This window comes from Chelon labrosus, assembly GCF_963514085.1.
Source record: "Chelon labrosus genome assembly, chromosome: 20".
In the NCBI taxonomy this organism is placed as follows: domain Eukaryota; kingdom Metazoa; phylum Chordata; class Actinopteri; order Mugiliformes; family Mugilidae; genus Chelon; species Chelon labrosus.
In genome coordinates, this window is record NC_140353.1 from 17,417,886 (window position 1) to 17,437,351 (window position 19,466).

Consider the following 19,466-nt stretch of genomic DNA (forward strand, 5'->3'; position numbering starts at 1 on the left):
CAACGATCTGCCGGATAAGATAAGCAAGAGAAACAAAACCACATGGATGAGAAGAGAGACTCAGGAGTGGCTTGTCACCATCTATTCACCATCTGGTCCCCATAACTTCTACCATGACTCCAGTGAAGTCACTGTGAGAGGAGATGGTTCCAATTAGAAACCGGATTAGAGACATCTCTTGAACAGAGGGATGTGGGCTCAGGCCCAAGCCTCTGTATCAGTAGTCTGCTGCACAGTCACTGGGTGGGAGACTTAAAAGGATACCACGTTTGCCACCAAGGTCAAGCATGTTTATGTTTGTGGTTGCGTCGAGAAAGTAGTGATCTTATATTCTCTTCAAAAGGGAGCAAGGCAAATCACATTGTATCGTTGTCGTTCCGCTTTATGGACAATGACTGATCTGGTTGGGCAAATTCATCACATTTTGAAGCTGCTCCGTCACCTCAGGAGCGGGACTAGCAGTGCTGGCTCCACTTTTATTTCTTTATCAGGACCGGAGAAGGCTCAGGCACTTTCCCAGAATCTGTCAGGGCCGGGCGAGCGCAACGCTTCATCCATCACAGGAGCCAGCTCCACAGGCTTTTCATTTTACTGGGGAGGCCCACTTCAGAGGCCAGGCCCATTAAGTCTTCACATTCGTGTCCCAACGCCTGTCATTTGGCCCACATCAGCCAAAGCACCCTTTCATTCTCGCTGTTCCTCTCTTTTCCTCTTGTCCCATTTATCTTTATTTCTCAGTTTCTCCCTCTCTGCCCCCTGTCGCTCCATTACTTTTCTCACCTCTAATGAGGAGTGAACTTGTTTTGAAAATTATGACGTGATCTCAAGGTCAAAGTTGCAAATGAAACGCACATTTTCAGAGCTCACCCACGACAAAGCAAGAGAGGATGTGCAGCGCTTCCAAACTAAAGCTGCTTCAGTGTGTGCCTGCACGGTGTGACTATTAGTTCCCAGTTGTCCCATAAAAACAGAGAATCACACGGAAACTGCTGGTATAACAGAACAATCTGCTATTATTCTTAAATTAGTTGCATACCAAGCAAAAGATTGAGAGTGTTGCTGTCTTCCTCAACCATTAAACAGAAAATGTCTGGATCTGCTGAATGACTTATTTGACCATCTAAACACTATCGGGTTCCTGCTATTACTCCATTTCCCTCCTAAAAGCATGGCGTGTGGTATGTAACGTTCTGGAGGGCCCGATCACAGGCTAACGTTGCTGACAGTCAGATTAAGTCTTGGAATAGACCTGATGCCTCGATCGCTTATTCCTCCTTCATCTTCTCTGACCATTTAAATAGTGGTTCTGGTATTGCTGCCAATCATTCCGCAAACATTTTCCCTAACAGGAATCCGATGACTCAAGGCAATTTATCCCTCACTCTGGCGCTGCCGAAAATTGTTGTGAGGCCACAAATCTGGCACGATAACAGTTGATATTGAAGGAGGCGTAATGGCGTCTCTGAATTATCCCTGTTATGATTTTGTATGTAACACAGTGATGCAACACTAACCCCAAGTATTTGCTTCCAGACTGCACTTACTGTAATTTGAAATGGCATATGCTGCATTTAAAGATACCCCATTAAAGATGGTGCCTGATTCAATCCCATGAGAGATGCTCAGTGGGCGCATGCCAAAAAAGCCTCTGTGGGCTTATTTACACTTATTTACAGAGCATGTGTACCGGAGTTCTTCTGAGAGCAGGCCTAAGATTTGCACTGACCTAGCCAGCAAACTCTTCATTTGCTATCCACACAACTGGGATAGAATAATCCAATCATAAAGCATGTGATAGTGTGTGGTATATGGTTGGGGTGTGATGAACAACAGTTGCAATGTCCTGTATGGTCACTACAGTCACTAACTGTTTTTAAAGATGGACAAACCCTCCATTATGTCACAGGATACTTGTAGAGCTGGTGGTGCGTTCACGCTACGAGTCACAAAAGCTACAGCTTGGTCAGCGTTGCTAGCAACATTGTCGCCAAGTCTCCTATATGATGTCACCGACAGGGTTTTTTGGAATGGCCATTTACTGTTTGTATAACACTGGAATGGCTGAAGCTAACATATACGATCGGTTGACACGGCACCGCGTCAAAGGGGCAACAAACAAAGTTGAAGCCGGCTCAACTTTCATGCGGAGCATCTCTGCTGACGCGTGTCAGGCCTCATCGTGCTACGCTCATGTCACTTTATATTGCCGGCTTCCATTATTGCTCTCTCACTGCTAGTGTGAACGTAGCATGCCTAACTCCCAGCCAAATATAAATTCAAAAATTGTTAAAGAGGCAGCAAATGGGTGAAGCTGATGAGGCAATGTGACACCTTACGACAATTATCAATCTGCGTTCCTGACTGTTCTTTTGTCACTAGTCAGACGTTATCACTCGCTGTCGAAGTACTGTTCTAATTAAGGTACGCATCGGGCCAAGTACGGTCCAAAAGTACGCCGTCTTGCGTCTTCCAGAGTCTATACTTCATAACTGAACCTGTAAAGTCTGTACAGCCAAGTACACAAGTCCAAAGTTTGTGTTCTTGATACTGATACTGAGCTACTGAACTGTTATCACACCCACCTGTCACTGAAAGAAACTCCACCCTTAATTATGGATAACTTTGAGACTTTATATCATTTAAACATGAAGGCCGAACTTGACTATAGAGACCGTTATTTATACCAGACTGTAAAAATGTTTATTACTGCTGTAAAGTTGGACATTTGTCATTCTTGGCACTTCTTGGCTGTTTTCATGTTGCTTCTTGTTCTTAGCCCAATGCTGCTCCTGGCAGTTAGATTTTTTTAGTGTTATCCTGTAAATGAAACCAGGCCAACGTGCCTATAAGCTCTAACTCCACTATGTTCATCAATCTAACAAATGATACTATCAGTGCTGCTACTGTTTTTAGAAAATAATTAACAGCAAGATTTGATCAATCCTGGAGGTAGAAAACCATTAGTACCCATATAATAACACAACTTGTCAAATCATTATACTGTGAAATTTTAATTCCCTCCAGCTCTTTATTATGAAACATCCCACACACTGTAGTCGGTCCTGTGTAGTATTTCTGTAATAGGTGTTCTGATTGTAACCACAGCTCCCGCTTCGTTAGACATGAACAGACATAAGCAGGGCTGGGTTTTGCCAACTCATTTGCATGTACTCATTGTTGTTGTTCCAAGTCAGAAATTTGTGGCAGTCCACATCAGACTGCCAATAAGGCAGCATTTAAAGTAAACACGCTCAGCATTCCTGTGTGTTGTGATTGTGGTACAGTGTGTTCTCACACGTTACCCGGGTGTTGGAGGCACGAATTGCCCTCTGCGTGTCAACACTCGACAGCTAGGTTCCAGAGAACGAGTATTGATTAGGGGGTCAGCAGTCTGCAGGCGGTTTATTTACTCTCCTCCGCACCTCTCAATTTGAAGGGAGGAGCTGGGAAATTTTTCTTGAACGGCCTCTTTGTCGATTTCGACCACTTTCTCTTTTCTTATCCCTCTGCACCGCTCGCGCCTCCATCCAGGAAGGAAGCAGTTGTTGTGCAACACTCGGCCGGTTTCCTCTGTACATCATCTGTCAGCTCCGTCAGAAAAACAGCAACGAAGACAGAGGGGGATTTGGACGGTGTTTTATCTATCCATCAGTGTGTTTGGGTTGTCTTGCAAAGCACCAAACATTTAGTTTAGACTCTAGTTGCATATGTGCAGAATTTCAGTGAAGACTCTTTTATTTAGTCTGTACATTTTTTTGACTCGTTCACTCTCTTCCCTCACTCTTCCAGCTCTTTAAGGTGTTTACATAATGAACATATTGAATTTGTTACTGGGCCCAAGTCTTATTTCCACTTCGCTCTGGGTAAATAAAAGGATAGACCCTATATTAAAACATATTTTTGAAATTATATGATAATTAAACCAATTAGAAGTTGTTTATGGGCCCGTGCTTGGGTTATGGCCACTTTGGGCATGCCATTGAACAATGTGGATCTTGTTTGGCTGACGTTTGAAGCGGTTTGGCTGTTTGGAGGGTCCTGTTAACTGGGACTTTTAAATAGCTGCCTTTTTGAAGCTCTGTCGTGCGTTCTGCACTCAGCCCAATCCGTGGGCTCCTGGAAACCCGAGGGGAATATTATCAAATTTAACACAAAAACACACATTCTGTTTTATATTTTGTCAACCATATCCCCTCTACCAGCACACCCCCAATAAAAACATACTGAATGGCTTTTTTTTCCTGCAAGAGCTCCACCTTCTGTATTCCAGCTTCTTCGTCCTAGCCAGTGAGTGTTCATACATGTCCACATGTCAAAATCCCTGGAAACTCGCTGGTTTGCTTCAAATTAATGAATAATGTAAAAGCAAATACCTGAAGTATCCCTTTACAGGCCTTATGATAATAAGCCACTTTCTTTTCTTCTAAAATAATTTACTTGCTGTAAAAACAAGAACTCTGTCTAAAACTTCGTCTTCATTTTCATGTTTGTATCACTCCAGCATTCAAAAGACCTGATTTTACCTTAAAAATGTCATTACCGATTCTGCTTTGCTGCTTGGAGTTGAGCAAAGTAAAGCCAAGAAACCATGCATGAGTGCCTTTCCTCTCGCACAGTTCAGAGAAGGCTTTCACAAACCACTGGTAAAAATGTTTGTCTCAAGTTAATGGTCCTCTCCTCACACTTGAGACCAAACAGAACAAACAAAAAGCACTTATGTCAAACAGCATCCTTCATTACATAGGAAAGAGAATGTTTTATTAACTCTAAATAAGCCCCACACCTATCGTAAACACCTATATTACTGTAATGCTATCATTAAGTGAGCGAGAGGAAGCCTTTCAGCTTGATAAACAGCAAACGGCTCTCCATTTGCCTCTGACTAAAATGATTTAATGGCCGGATTGAATCAGTGAAATTAAGTTGTTGTTTCATTCCCATTGTATAAGTAGCCTAGCCTGAGCCAGTGGGAACTTACAGTATATTCCTTTAGCGCCGTGACTTCTGAGTATTAGCAGCTTTTTATACACTTCTACATTTGGGAGCCCCAAAACTGACCAAATGTAGTCACAATCTGAAGAATGTATACAGCCCATTTCATTAAAATGGAGTATTCTGGGTATATATGTGGAGATGCTTGTATTTTTTCATAGATAAGTAGATAAATAGAGCCACTGAATTAGGGTGGCTAAAACCACTTGTTATTTTCTGAGTAATCCATTAAACCCCTGTTTAATTTATTGCTAACTTCCACCAATAAGCTTCAAATTCATGAGAACATTTAAACATGAATGTCATGAGTAAAGGAACCGTTTAAGACTTGAACTTTTACCTACTCAACTTATTCATCCCACGAGATGCATGCAGCGCAATTAGGAAAATCCTTCCTATACTCTGAAAATAAATAACACAGAAAGAGTTGAGAATGATATAAATTAAATGCCATGCGCTGATTGGAATTCACCTGGATTATTTATCTGTAAAAACTCTTGCCAAACGAACTAAGAATACTACATTATGTGGCTTTACAGGTCTATATGTGCACATACAAACGGCTTACAACTTGAAAATGCACTGGAAAGCAACGTTGCCATACTAGAAATTAGCATCTGCTCTAGGGAGGTTTTGAGCTCTGGTCTGAAACACACATGGGAGCACAGTGACAGCGCAAGTCGCTGTAAATACTGACGCTGCTGTCTCTTTTGGGGTCAGAAAGCTGGAAGATGCTGTGGTAGGCCATTTCAGTTTTGCAAAGCTTCCATTTTATTAGGTTCCTGTTTGATAATCTTTTCACACTCTGGTTCAGGCTGTACATTAAATTTTATTTCTGCCAGGAGCCATCCTAATTGGGGATGAACCTAAACATTACATCTTTGCAGTCCTGTGAATCTAAATGTAAGAAAAGAAACATTGAAAATAAATTTTATGAAGTGACTGGAGGTTGAAAGAAAAGATAAAAATGATTTAATTATGTATTTTCTATGTATTTTTGACTTTATTGTGATGTGTCATTTGATCTATTTTATGGCACTCAGGTTTGAGCAACAATCTCCTTGCACACCCATAAATCTATCCTCTGCCTCTAATATTGCTCAGTGTAGATAGACATAACTTCTTTGCAACATCACGCTGCGCTATAAAGCCTTTTTTAATTTTCGATATCAAACGATTTGGTTCGTGCCAATATAGAACCCACATGCCTTCATGTGTGGGAGGACTCCCAGGCCTGCACTCATACCTTTGGTTAACCATTATCTTACATCAGGTTTAGCATGCTAGGCCGCAACCCAGATCAGGCCTGAAATAGGCGGTGGATTTGAAGAGTGTGTGCGTGGGGGGCGGGCGGCATAGGCCGGCTCCGGCGGATCAGCATTAGTTGCAGCGGTGGCGCTGGTCCTGCTCGGAGTATTTTTAACTGTCAGCACTAAATGCCTCATTCAGCCCCGGCATACCCCCCCACCCACCTCGTAACCTCAGCCAGAATACCTTCACTTCTGTGTACACAGCACCACAAGCAGGCTTGCCAGCTGTTTACACATGCACGCTCACACTCAGACATACGCACATACTTGAAAAACGCAACTATGCAGCGGGCTTTCTCTGCTACGCACACTGACAAACACAGATACAGAACACAGCTATAGAAACTCCATGAAAACATGTTTGCAAATTTTTGCCTCACAAATAGATTCCTCCGCTCAGACTGTACACACTCACATCATGTGATCTGGCCCGGGCCTGCCCCGTCTGTTGGCAAGTCGGAGGAAAGGAATGTGTAAGAAACGGTGCCCACACAGCGCGCAGCCGCCCAGCTCTCAGGTTGGCATCGCTCACTGCAGGGAAGTGTACCACTTGAGCGGCAGGAGAGGAATGCAGACAAATAACCTGTCTTTATTAAACAATACTGCAGCAATTACACACACTCTTTCTCACCTTATGTCTCAGGCTGCCTATCATTAGATCATTAGAAGGAGATAAAGGGTGGCACTACGCGACGAGACGATAGTTATCTGTGAGAGCCAGCCACAGGGCAATAAATCATTTGAGTGAGACAGCTTTATGACTTCTAATGAATTTCTCCCACGCCACCACCAGCGCTAGATATTCAATCACAGCCAGAAGAAGTTTCTGTCTTCAGGCTAAAATTTGAAGGCATTTATCTGGCACTTTTTTTTGAAGTTGTGCTCTTTTGGCAACGTAGCCTAGGCTTTTCTTTGGGCGTGCATGAGATCTGAAACTGTCTCATGGTAGACAGTCATTGTTTGTTTTTTTTCCGCAGTTTCTGTTACAGATATTTCAACATTGCATCACTTTGTGCGTGCAGCTCAGACTCCGCTAGCTCCGGAGTCTGCTCCGTGCTAATGAATGAACTAGTGGAGCTGTGGCTGGGCTGATCTGTATTTTTAGGGCTGTGTGCCTGTGGTCTATGTGGCCTGTCCCATTCAGAGGAGCCATAGGGGGATATTTTTGGCCACAGGCTCAGTTGAGTCCAGGCCCACACAGAATCGCTGACAGACGCAGGCAAGGAGGAAGGAGGGATGTTTTCCTATTGGGAGGAAACCAGGCCTGATTATGGAGAGAGAAACCAAGAGAAAAGGCAGATGACTGTGTTTGAATGTGTGTTCATGCAAAGTGGAGATGAGGAGAGAGAGATTTTTTTTTCTGATTGCCACACCCTCCTTCTCTGCAGATTATATGTTTCACTTTTGAGTCTAATGAAGAAAACCCTTTTTGGTGTGTTTAATTGTTAATATTGGCCAATGCTGCACACATACTCAAAGCAACCATACACCACAATGTGTTCACATGCAAAATAATGATAATTACAGTAATTGTTTCCCAGTTTTATATTATTTTTTCCCTCCGCAGTTGGTTTAGTCCATATTAATGATATTAAAGATAAGCATAGTCTTATTTATACAATTCTCCAGATGCTATTTCAGTTGGCTCACTGATTGGCGCGATTTGCATGCTCCATGTAATGCGGATACAGCTCTCAGGCTATGATTCCCTGTATTAATATTTAATTGCCATCAAAGTGTGTTTTCAAAGTATAGGGTGACGCTCCGATCTCCCAGCCCAGTCACGATAGAGCTGATTCCGGAGCGGGGTGAGGAGCGCAGTGCGGTTCCAAAGAGACGAGTTTTCGGTCATCTTATCCCTCCCTCCTCACGCGCTGGCACCTGTAGCTCCCCTCCAGCAACAGTAAATCACGTGACCATTTCCCCGCGAAGAAATCCTAATCCTCGTGCCAGATCCGTCCAGGGCGCAAGATCCTGCCTCGGCCCAAGACACGCTGAAACCCGAGGCGGCGGCATTAAGAATTAAAAACGCCAGAAAGTGGTCCCTGTGCGCGCCTTGTTTTGTCATCAGTGTTCCATTAGTGTCACTTTATTCCGCGCCTCCCCTCCTTCTCCCCTTTGTGTGTTTGAGTCAATATCGGGAAAGCCTGCCCGTTTCTGCCCAAATGGTTACAATATACCTTCTTCACGCCTAAAGAGCTGACAGAGGTTATTAGGCCGACCTGTGTTCTGAGCAGCGGAAAGGGACAAACAGATAAATCAGGGCTGCAACAGATATGTAATGTCAAGCTCTGGGAATTTGCCCAGAGAGAGTGAAAGTGTGAGGGGGAATGCTGAAAGCCATTAATTATTTTGAAGCTGCAAGTAAAACCATGTAAAAAAAAAGCACGCACTGAGACACATTTGTTTGTTCCTTCACAGTCACCCTGTAATGTCTTGTCTTCACAGTGGGGTACCTGACTTCCTGGACAGTGGCCTCGGTGTTTAGAGGCCCGTCCTGCAGCAGGAAGTCTCAGGGATTTAATACGTACGTGCGGCTCCAGCCAGCGGCCAGTGTGGCGATGCTGATACAGAAGCAGAGCCGACACACAGCTGTTGTTTATGATGCGGCCAGCCCAGGTGGACAGGCCACAGCCACAAGCCGACCTAACCTCGAATCCACAGATCTATAGTCCTGACCAGAGTTGTTTTGGGGGAAGTCAAGTCCGGTCTGCCCCAGTCAAGCAAAATCTCAGCTCCTTTCGAGCAAGTCCAAGTCGTCAGCACAGCAGTGTTTTTAATAGATTTCGACATTTCGTTTTCAACCTTATATATTTGAATAGGGCTGACAGTCAAAGTCACTCTAAGTCTACAAGGAAGCTACAAGGAAGCCGGTTTAGCATCTGCAAACTTGAAAACATGCTCAAATATTAATGTCAATTCCAGCTTTATTCGCACAAAGAAGAATAGAAGGCCCTAAAAAGCATCCTCATTATTGATGGTACAGCTCTGGCGCAGACATCTTAATCCAGAATGTTCTGTGTGTGGATATTAAGACACATGAGGTGACGACAACACAAATACTCTCTTTTTCTCTCTCTCTGACACAACCTCACACTGTGCATGACAAAAGCAGGCAATATGCTTTTATGCTTATGTGTAACTAGTAATTTCCTGAGACGTTTCCTGAGAGCATCATTATGTATTTATTGTATTAAAAATAAAGTAAAAATACACCAGGCAGAGTTGGTAAAGGCCTCTAGGTTTATTTGACTTTCTAAGAATAAGTCCAGTAATTACATGGTAGTTTCATAAATACAAAAGAGGTCAGTTTGATTGAGTTCATAAGAAGCTGTTAATTTTTAAAAATATTTTCCCGGAAAGAACTGTCAGGATGTTGGGCTCCCATTTGGAAAAACTGAGGCGGTCTAAATCTTCATCGTTTGGGTAAGGGGGGTTATTTAATTGCCGAAGCACCTTTCTAGAGCAATCGTCACATGTCATTAATAAAAACAAAGCAAATGACAGGTTTTGTAAGCTGTAGTAAGTATAGGCCAGACTCCTTGTAAACTGTTTGTGGAAAGATTGAGCTGCAGTCTGGACTGGGAGCCACAATTAGAAATGCTTTGTCACCCTCATTGTTGAGTTATACACATTGGACTGTACCAGGGTCCGTTTCATAAAATAAAGTGCACATATTTTGATTTACTTACTTGCCCGAGAGTTAAGTGAGAAGTTCAGTATCATCCTGTACTCTTAATATAAAGTAAAGCACCGCTTATACTTCTGTGGGAGGTAGTCTGTGCAACCTACGCACGTAACTTTCGCCGGTGCGATCCATTTATGTGCTCGTCAGTCTGGCTCGCTCTGTAAAAATGCCACCCAAAACTCTAGTCGGTGCTGTGTCTTTTTTCCCAGCCAGGTTAATTTTTGTTTCTACTTCCTGCTTCACTTTCTACTTCCTGCTTCACTTTAACCAATGGCGACTGAAACTTTCGCCGAACTTTCGCCGAACATGAGTCTTACAAATGCTTGTACCTCTGAACCTCCTCAGTTAATGTTTCCTCGATTTGTTCCATCTTTATTGATCCAAAACAATCAATTCAAAAATTGCAGAGATGGAGAAGCAGCCGGAAATACTAAAGTGGAAACACGCTACTACCAAGCGGACCAATCACAGCTCTTGCAGTCTGCATATGGCGTCGGCGTCAAATTGATGCAGAAGTATAAACCGCGTATTAGAGCCAGGAGACATTTAGCTTAGCATAAAGACTGGAAACATCAACACTGGTTAGGGTTTGGGGTTTGAGTTCCTACACAGATTACACAAACTAAAAGATGTTATGTTTTTATTCCACACAAAGCACAAAGCTGCTGGCTGTAATTTCATGTTCAGTGTTAGAGGCTATTCCTTGACAAGAAAGCTAATTCTCAAAACTATTTCTGAGACCTGAAAGTTAAGTACTCATTTGCAATTAAAGTATAAATTGTATTCCACTATTTGTGGTTAGACAAGGAAGGATTTTCCTGTTTGTCAAGACAACTTACTTGATCTTACCCCCAAAGATCCCCTAGGAGAAACCAAAAAGCTTTCAATCTAAAACCTGCAAGTAATCCTTATGTAATCCTCTTTTCCAAAGTAATTTCCTCTTGAATTATCTTAGAAATTATAGCGTCTCACAAGCACTTCTAAGCCTACTATTTGACACCGTTTTGTAGATACTTGCAGAGGTTTTAACCAAATGTTGGCTACTGTATAATGCAAATGTAATGCCAGGAAACTCCTTAAGACATTTCCATTCACAGGAAAAGCTCCTTTCTAAGCACTTACTAAGAAACATACAAAATACAGATGGCTATCAGTTGTTTAGGAACAGCAGAAGGCATTGCTTTCCAAGAAGCTTTCAGCATTTCATATAACAGAAAACACAAGCTTTGTGTGTTTGTCCTCTCTGTTTTTGTGAGCCCATAAGCAGCAAACCCTCTAATATGCCGTTAAGGCCTGATGACTTCATGTACAGTCCAGGCACAGGGTTGTACTGATACACATCTAGACACAAACACAAAGGCAGTAACAGAACTCTTTGCTCTCTGGCCTTCGAGTCATCTCGCTGCATCAATAAATACAGCAAAATAGCATTAGCAATAACTTCAACTATATGACCAGGCTCTAATATGATAGAATTAGTATCAGTGTTTTAAGGTTTGGCCATTTAGGTGAAATTCTAAGCCGGGCAGGGAGTAATTTGGACACAGGGAAAATTGATTTTGACCATCAGCACTTTCTCATTTTCAAACAGCGCCTGCGGCTAAATGGGTTAGCCTGTTAAGCACATTACACAGGTAGCTTCTCCTTTCCTCCCCAATGATTATGTGTCCGCCTTGAGCAATTGATATTTCTTGCAAATAAGAAAATTATCATATTCCATGACTGGAAAGAGAAATTAGGGCCTGCTGTTATGGAGTGCAGTCTCTGGACTGGGAGAGTGAGACCGAGGCACATTTTTCCTTTCTTTTTTTTAGTTTTTAAGGGGTGGGGTGTGCGGATCAAATGTCCTAAGCTATATTGGAATCGGGGCGCTGTCAGGCCTCATCAATAAAAATATACTGTGATAGACTGTAAGTGGTGGAGGGGGGGACAAGGAGGGATTGGAGGGGCGCTGAGAGAGAAGGACAGGCTTTGACTCTTGAGGCGGAAAGAGTTGGGAACATATACAGTAGGGTGTGTCTTAAGAAAGCTGTAATTTCATAACCAAGCCTCATAAATCATAAAATTCCTCCTTTCAATTTTTATTTAGCTGTTGTGTTTCACTGAAGTTTCATCCTATTCATCTGTATTTTTATCATCTCATTGATATTTTAATGAAGTCCAGTCAGATCTGACCGATGTAATCATTCACTTCAAGCGAAGAAGCCAGTAATGACAGTGGACATTAACACGTTCACTCTGGGTAGTCAGACACCGAAGAGGCCATAAGACAAGTGATGAGGTGTTCGCCATGATGTGGCCTTTTGAGCCTGCTACACATCCAGTCACTGGGGCGTTCTCTTGCGCTGCTCCCGCCCTGTGGCCCAAGAGGCTGTCTGCAGACTGTAGCTGGAGCCCCTGGCGGTCTAAGTGGAACCACATGGGGGAACCTGATAGTGGCGCTTGGCCAGAGGAGAAGTTAACCTGGGCAGTGCGGCAGGCAGCGCCACGTCTGTGAGATGGATGGTCAATTCAACCTCAACGTGCACATGACTTTTTACGCGACATCATCATGTAATGTCATCAGACATGCAAACATATACACCGTTTATGTGTGCTCACAGTACCTGAATGGACACACTTTCTCTCTCGGTTGCCCTCGTATATTCACCTCATCCATACTACACCCTCTCAGGGGTTTCTGCGGCCGCTGTGCCCTCAAGAGTGGCCGACCGATAAGGAGCCTTTACCGGAGGGCCAGCCGGCACGCGAACAACACCAAACAGACTAATGGGATGGAGACAAAGCCACAGGCCACAGACATCCAGTAAACAGCAGACCACGCTTTCTCCTCCATTTAACCATGCAGGTACACCAACCCGAGTTGTGACTTCCTGAAGTCTTTTGTGTGTTTCACCACTTGCTGTGCGGGCGAGGTAATTCGAGCAACTGTCTACAGCAGGCTTGAGTATACCAGCAAAGGGCCAGCTACTGTGGGGATAAGAGTGTCATTAGGTTGTTTGATCGGTTACACCTTTATACCGTGAAGGATATTTAATTGGCGGGTCAGTCATAATCATGGATAATCAGTCTCTCTGTGCCTCTATCTAACGTGCTCTGCGGCCATGTGCTTCCAGTTAAGTTGGGCGCTCAGCCCCGAGCAGAGGTTAAATGAAACTACCTGCTCCTCTGTGTCTGGCGATTATTTGCTTTGTCCACGGCGCTGCCAGATCATAAAACACTTGCGTCCACTTTCCTATTCCTCTCAAAGTCCCAGAGGTTCATTACCGTTACGCCTGGATGTGTGGCTGTACGAGCCTGCCCTTTTAATGTCACACAGCGACAGCCCACTGCGGGTTTCACTAACAACACGCACCACAGGCCAATATTTCAACAGCAAACTCCTCTACACTTTTTTCCCAGATTTTTTGCCCCCCTTTCGTTTACACACTATTGATGATCTCCAGTCTGGAAGTGATACAGTAAATAATGAAAAATGAGGTTTCTGCAGGCAAATGGGATGAGACATGAAAGCAGACTGAAGTGCTGGCTCTGGTTTCCTGTCTGAATGGCTGTTAATTAATGGAGCAGACGAAGGCCATAATTCTTCACTGGCCCGAGACTGCCACAGTGCCAGGCAGTTCAGCGATCACAGTCATCCACATGCTGCTGGGCTTGATGCTTACATTGTTTGATAGCAGAGGATTTTTTTCAGTTTGAAATAGTTTGAGTCTATTACTCTTCAGGGAAACCCCATACACACACACACTTGCACAAACAAGGAGATAGGGAATCTGAAGCTGTACCGCTCCAGCAAAGATCAAGCCTTTTTCACCCCCTATCAGTATGGAAAGCCAGTCCATTCTAAATGATTTCCAAAACCGCAGGTGATTTGTCTCTGTCTCTCCCCTTGACTTCATTTGCAGGATTCAAAGATCAAAAGGACCTCCTGCTCCTCCAAGATGAGCTCTAAGTGCTTGAACTCCAGCACGGTCATTAAATACAGTAGTATGGATGTCTCTGCCCCAGTGCCAGCTGAAAAGGGTCCTCTCAAAAGTTCTGCTTTCTTTAGCAGACGCTACTCATGGGGAGTCATTGGCGCCTCCCATAGACTGTGATTAAAGTAAATGAATGAAATAAGATACAAGGAAATTGAAATGATTAGTTTTAGAACAGGAACGACTGAGCCAATAAAGCGATCGCATTCAACCGTAAACAAGGGGGTTAGACTAGCAGGCAGGGAGGGTATGAGAGCAACAGAGCAGACAAAAACTACATTGATTATGTATTCTAACCCGTGGATTTGTCTATGAAATATGGTCGGCTTTCAAACACGGTTGGATTTCAGAGGTATGGTCAGAAATCAACGGAACAATGTCTGGTTTTGATCAAGGACTTACACTGACATGTCTGTCATGCAAGAACATAATTCCCACCAAAACACCACATTAACATTCATTTCACTCTAAGTGTTTTTTTTTTTTGAAGGAGCACAGTTTCAAGCCGGAGTTCAGAAGACATACATAAATGAATCTTGGTTACATTCAAGCCCTTGCCAAACAAGTTCACACAGTGCTGATTAATTACTAACAGTAGATATGTTTCTTATGGAGTAGGCTTCAACAACTGGGGATTGATGGTGGAAAAAGGCAAAGAAAAGTCCCAGAAATGAAAACTTGTTCAGACAAAGGATTACAGACAAAGTGATCAACAGTTGTGCGGGTACACATTCACCTTTAGGCATATCATATAAACCGACAGTTTATCCATCCATCCATCAATTTTTGACCGCTTATCCGAGGTCGGGTCAAGGTAGCAACGGGCTAAGCAAGAAATTCCAGACGTCCCTCTCCCTAGCAACACATTCCAGTTCTTCCTGGGGGATTCCTAGGCAAGATGAGATGTATAATTCCTACAGAAAATTCCGGATCTACCTTCTAGCTGGCCATGTCCACTAAACCTCCAAAGGTTCAAAGAACGCACCCTCCTCTGTGGGGGTACCTCGTTTCAGTCGCTTTTATTCGCAATAATATTCTTTTGGTCACTACCAAGAATTCATGTCCATAGGTGAGGGTCGGATCTTAGATCTCTTTCCCAGGGTGCTACGACACAGCGCCCACATTACTGCAGCTGCCGCACCAAACTGCCTGTCAATGTCTTGCTCCTTTGTATGCAACAACAGCGTTTGTGTAATTACTCTCACTGCCAGAATGGGGAGGCTTTTGCAAAATTAAAAATGTGGCCACTTGGGGCAGCAGAAACACGCTTTGAACATGCTGCTTATCAACTTTTCAGTATGTTTTAGTACACAGTGTTTTTACCAGCATACATACAGTCACTTTTTTGCACACTAAGCAGTGTTATTTGAGAGTTTTTAGCCATCTGGTAAAACTTTTGTTTTGATGCTGGTAAATTTGGTTTGAAACAGCTGCCCACTGTGGCCAGAAAACACTAAAGTTTAATAGAGGCCATAAAGTTTCAAACAGATGATGTGAATGTCAGAGTCGAGGTGTGATTGTGTATTCATTCATATTATGAGGTGAGCTGCTTAAATGGATTCAGACTAAAAGCTGGTTTGACATTAGTTATGATTTGAAGTGAAATATATCTTAACTGACTGACTGTATAAGCTTATATCAGTTGAATATGTATAAACAAACTAGCTTCCTCCCCACCATAATGAGTACCTAGTCACTGTCATAACCATTCCCACAATATAATGCGTGTCTCTTTTTATAGACTGAATTCATGCATATTTTATTGATGCTGTTTTTGTTTCTTGACTTAGTGACCCTGTTTTGCACTTTGTCAGCTCCACTCCTCACGGCCGTATTTCTTACTTATTTTTGTATTTTTACACCTCGTTCTTCCTCTGTCTCCGGGCGTGGGTGTAAAAGGGACCGCATTCCCAGCGGGGACAGTTAAGTCCCTCACGAGGGGAAGCAATCAGACCCAAACCTCCAAATGATGAGTGTCGTCTTCCTTTCTCCCCATCCGACCAGAGCCTGTGAGTGGTGGTTGGTTTGTCCCATCTTCACCGCCGCACTCTGGGCTGGGGTTCTCCGCTGAAAACCCACATGCCTGAGCTGGAAGGGCTGGGATAATGAGACGCTAAGGGGACAACAAAGGCATCTGCCCCTGCTCTTAGTCACATTGCAAATATGTGTGTGAAATTCCCAACCTCAAATACAGTATGCAGAATCAGAGTTTGGACTGTGATGCTGTTGACTGGCAAATTACAGATGTTGGTCTTGGTAAAAAAAGAAGATTTGATAGAATATCCCTTGCTAGGACACATGAGTGTACAGTAGCAATTTAAAAAGTAACTGAAACTATAAATACTTTCCAGTGAAAATGGTTTTTCAGGTCCTTCTAATCAGTGTGGAAACTATTTTCATTTGAATGATTTGCGCCATTTAGTGAGGTATCATATAGGAAATTAAATATGGCATCTAATATTTTAATACACTTATCATAAAATGCTTCAGTTATTCTCCAAAAGCAGAGGTTGGGAAACCGAAGTACAAAAAAATCCAAACAGAAGTGCATGGACGATTTGTGCAATAATTAATCACATGTGAATTAGAAATTAGAAACATCCAGTCAATTCACCAATCATCACAGAACCACCAGCTCGCGTCACCACCCTCCGCTGCCTCTCTGCCGTTTGATCCGAGGCCCATGTGTCCGCTCAATCCCCCCCCAAAGTGCCCTCTTTAACCCCCTCCCGCCTGGCGCAAGAAGAAAGGCTGCATCTAAACACGGTGCCGCGTGAGCCAGGCCCAGCGGGCATCTTGCCATGCGTACATTTCCACATTCTCTCATCGCCTGTGCTGTGTTTCCTCTCCAGAAGCCATACATCAGCCGCTTACGGGCCCGCGCTCGCCCTGCCCAGCTTCTTTCCGCCTCACAACGCGACTACAAAGCCACGGGCTGAATGACAGGAGTGGAGACGATGCACAGCATGACGGGGGAGAAAGAGGAGACATGGGTGGATATTTAACATGGCCGCATTACAGCGATCAAATAGAAATAAGGGCACAGTGTTCTGCTGAATGAAAACGTTCCGCTGTATCAGTGGGTGCCTTCCAGTGAAACCGTGTGAGGGTGTGGATGTCGTGGCAGGTTGCCAGGCTGGAAGCTCTAGGCCTTCTTAGTAGGGCACAAATTGTCACATGCGCCAGTGGCCAAACCCAAACCACCATGACCGAGGCTGGAAGTGACATCATTCTCTATGGCTTGGCAGGCGAGGATGATGGCATTTTAATAGCGATGGCGTCGTACTGGAGGGAATTGCCAAGAATCGGTTTAGCGGCGAGGAAAAGACATGGGGGTGAAATGAATGACATGAAAGGAAAGGAAGGATTTTGTCCCATTCATCAGATAAATGTTAATTGATCTTGTTTTCAACCGGGCTAGTGACATAGGGATGAAAGTCCATCCAGCAGACTGAAATATCTGGACTAATAGCTTTTTTTTCTCCATTTCATATAAATTATGCCTTTAAAACTTTATGTGAGTGCACAGAGAACTACAAAAACCTTGAATGAGCACACAAACTACCAGACTGATAAGCTACTGTACGTTCTTGCCAGCCCAAAACAAATTCTCAGCGGCCTTAAATGGCCCGATTTCACACCTCTTTCGGACTCTGCTCTGAGGGCACTGAACGCCTCAAACGAATGATACTCCCGCAGCATCCTGAATGTGTGTTTATAAACAAGACTCAATATTATTGTGATGTCTGAGCTGAATTCGATAGATTCCTCCTCTGTCAGTTGTGCTTCCGCTGCAACACGATCCGAAATTGCATTCAGCGGCAACAGGAGACGGGTGCAGCTCATTCTCTTTGCGCTGTAGCACTCCTGCTCCCTCTCTAACTTCATCACGGGGGGCCAACCGGGGGGCTCACGAGGGGCCATGGGAGACTGACAACACCCCGGTCCATTACTCAGAGTGAGAGGCTAACCTGGAGTTAGAGTGTCTTGGCTATCTCCATCAGAATCCCATGTCTGGCTCAAAGCGTTCCCTCTGAGGCTTTTGGCTTTAATGGACTCTGCTAAACGCATTCTCTCTGTATATTACCTTTAGGGTTGCCCCTATCTGGTTTCTATACAGTCTGTTTACACACAGCTTGTTCTGTTTTTATTCCCTTATCATCCCTCCATTTCTGCAAATATTCCTTTATTTTTCTCTCCACATTCCTGCCTTTTTGTTTGCCCTCGTCCGCAGCAATCCTCTTTTTCCGAGGAGGTTTTAGAAATGGACCTCCGTTCCTAAATTTGCGCTGAATACTTTCCGCCGCGCCCGGCCTGCTCATCCCAGGAGGGCCAGATTATAGCCTGCATCAGGGGAAACACCTCATTCATTCACACACATAACCCTACATCAGACTGCAGATTGTCTGAGGCCGAGGCGGTTCATTGACTCCGGAGTATCTGTCATTGTTTTCCCCTCCCCCGTGCGGAGCTCCCACGTGTGCGTCTGGTTTTAATGACTGCACGTCGCCCACAGACCCCGTTAAAAGTGAATAGACCAAACAGAGCCACACTGGAAATCTTTACACTTTAAAAACGCTGTTTTTTTTTTTTTTTTTCAGCCTGTTCTAACAGCAGCAATTGGTTTTGTCATTAATTGTATTTGGTTGTCATGGTTTGGTTGTGTGCCATTGCTCTGTCCTCTCTCTTTCCTCATCTGCCTCTAGTTCTGATTCAAAGTTTAATATCTGAATACCGTGCTAACCGGCCTTGTTTTCTCACACCTTCCGTTCCTCACCTGCCCTCCAGCCGTCACTACGGACATCACCCCTGCGACTCACTCACCTTCAGCTACTAATCATCAAATCTTCACAAACACATTCATCACTCCAGCGGTTTATAACACAGCATTTCAGCCATCGTTTGCTGGGATGTCTGTTTTATTGTCAGACAACTGTCTGCTCTTCAACCATCCACCCTCAACCATCTTTTTTTAAGTGTTACCTCACACCAGATATAGCCTGAGAGGGAAGCGTGATGCAGCTAATATGCAGTGTTCCTCTATTTTGGAGGACAGAGTTCAGCATTGTCAAAATGATTTCATAATTCACCACAAAGAAACATCTTACAGGAAACGTTAGAGGAACAATAAAACAGAACATATCTGGGGATATCAAAGCAGCTGCTGCAAATACAGTTGAGCAAACTGATAAACATGTCAAGAAAATACATCAAGACAAGTATTTTTATGGCTGGTTCTACACAAAATCCACTGACAGATGTGATTCCATTCGCTTGAATGATTTTCATTTATTCACTTAATGTTACGAGTTATTTTTAAAGTACCTGCAGCAGCGTTTAGGTACCACACCAGTGAACCAGTTTTACATTGTGTGTATGTGTCTTGTCATGGTCTGTTTTATAGCTTTGGATCATTTAGCACGATCTGCATCATGTTCATTGAATTTGTGCAGCTGTCACAAAACTGTAGATGTATTCATATGCACATTTATATAGGCT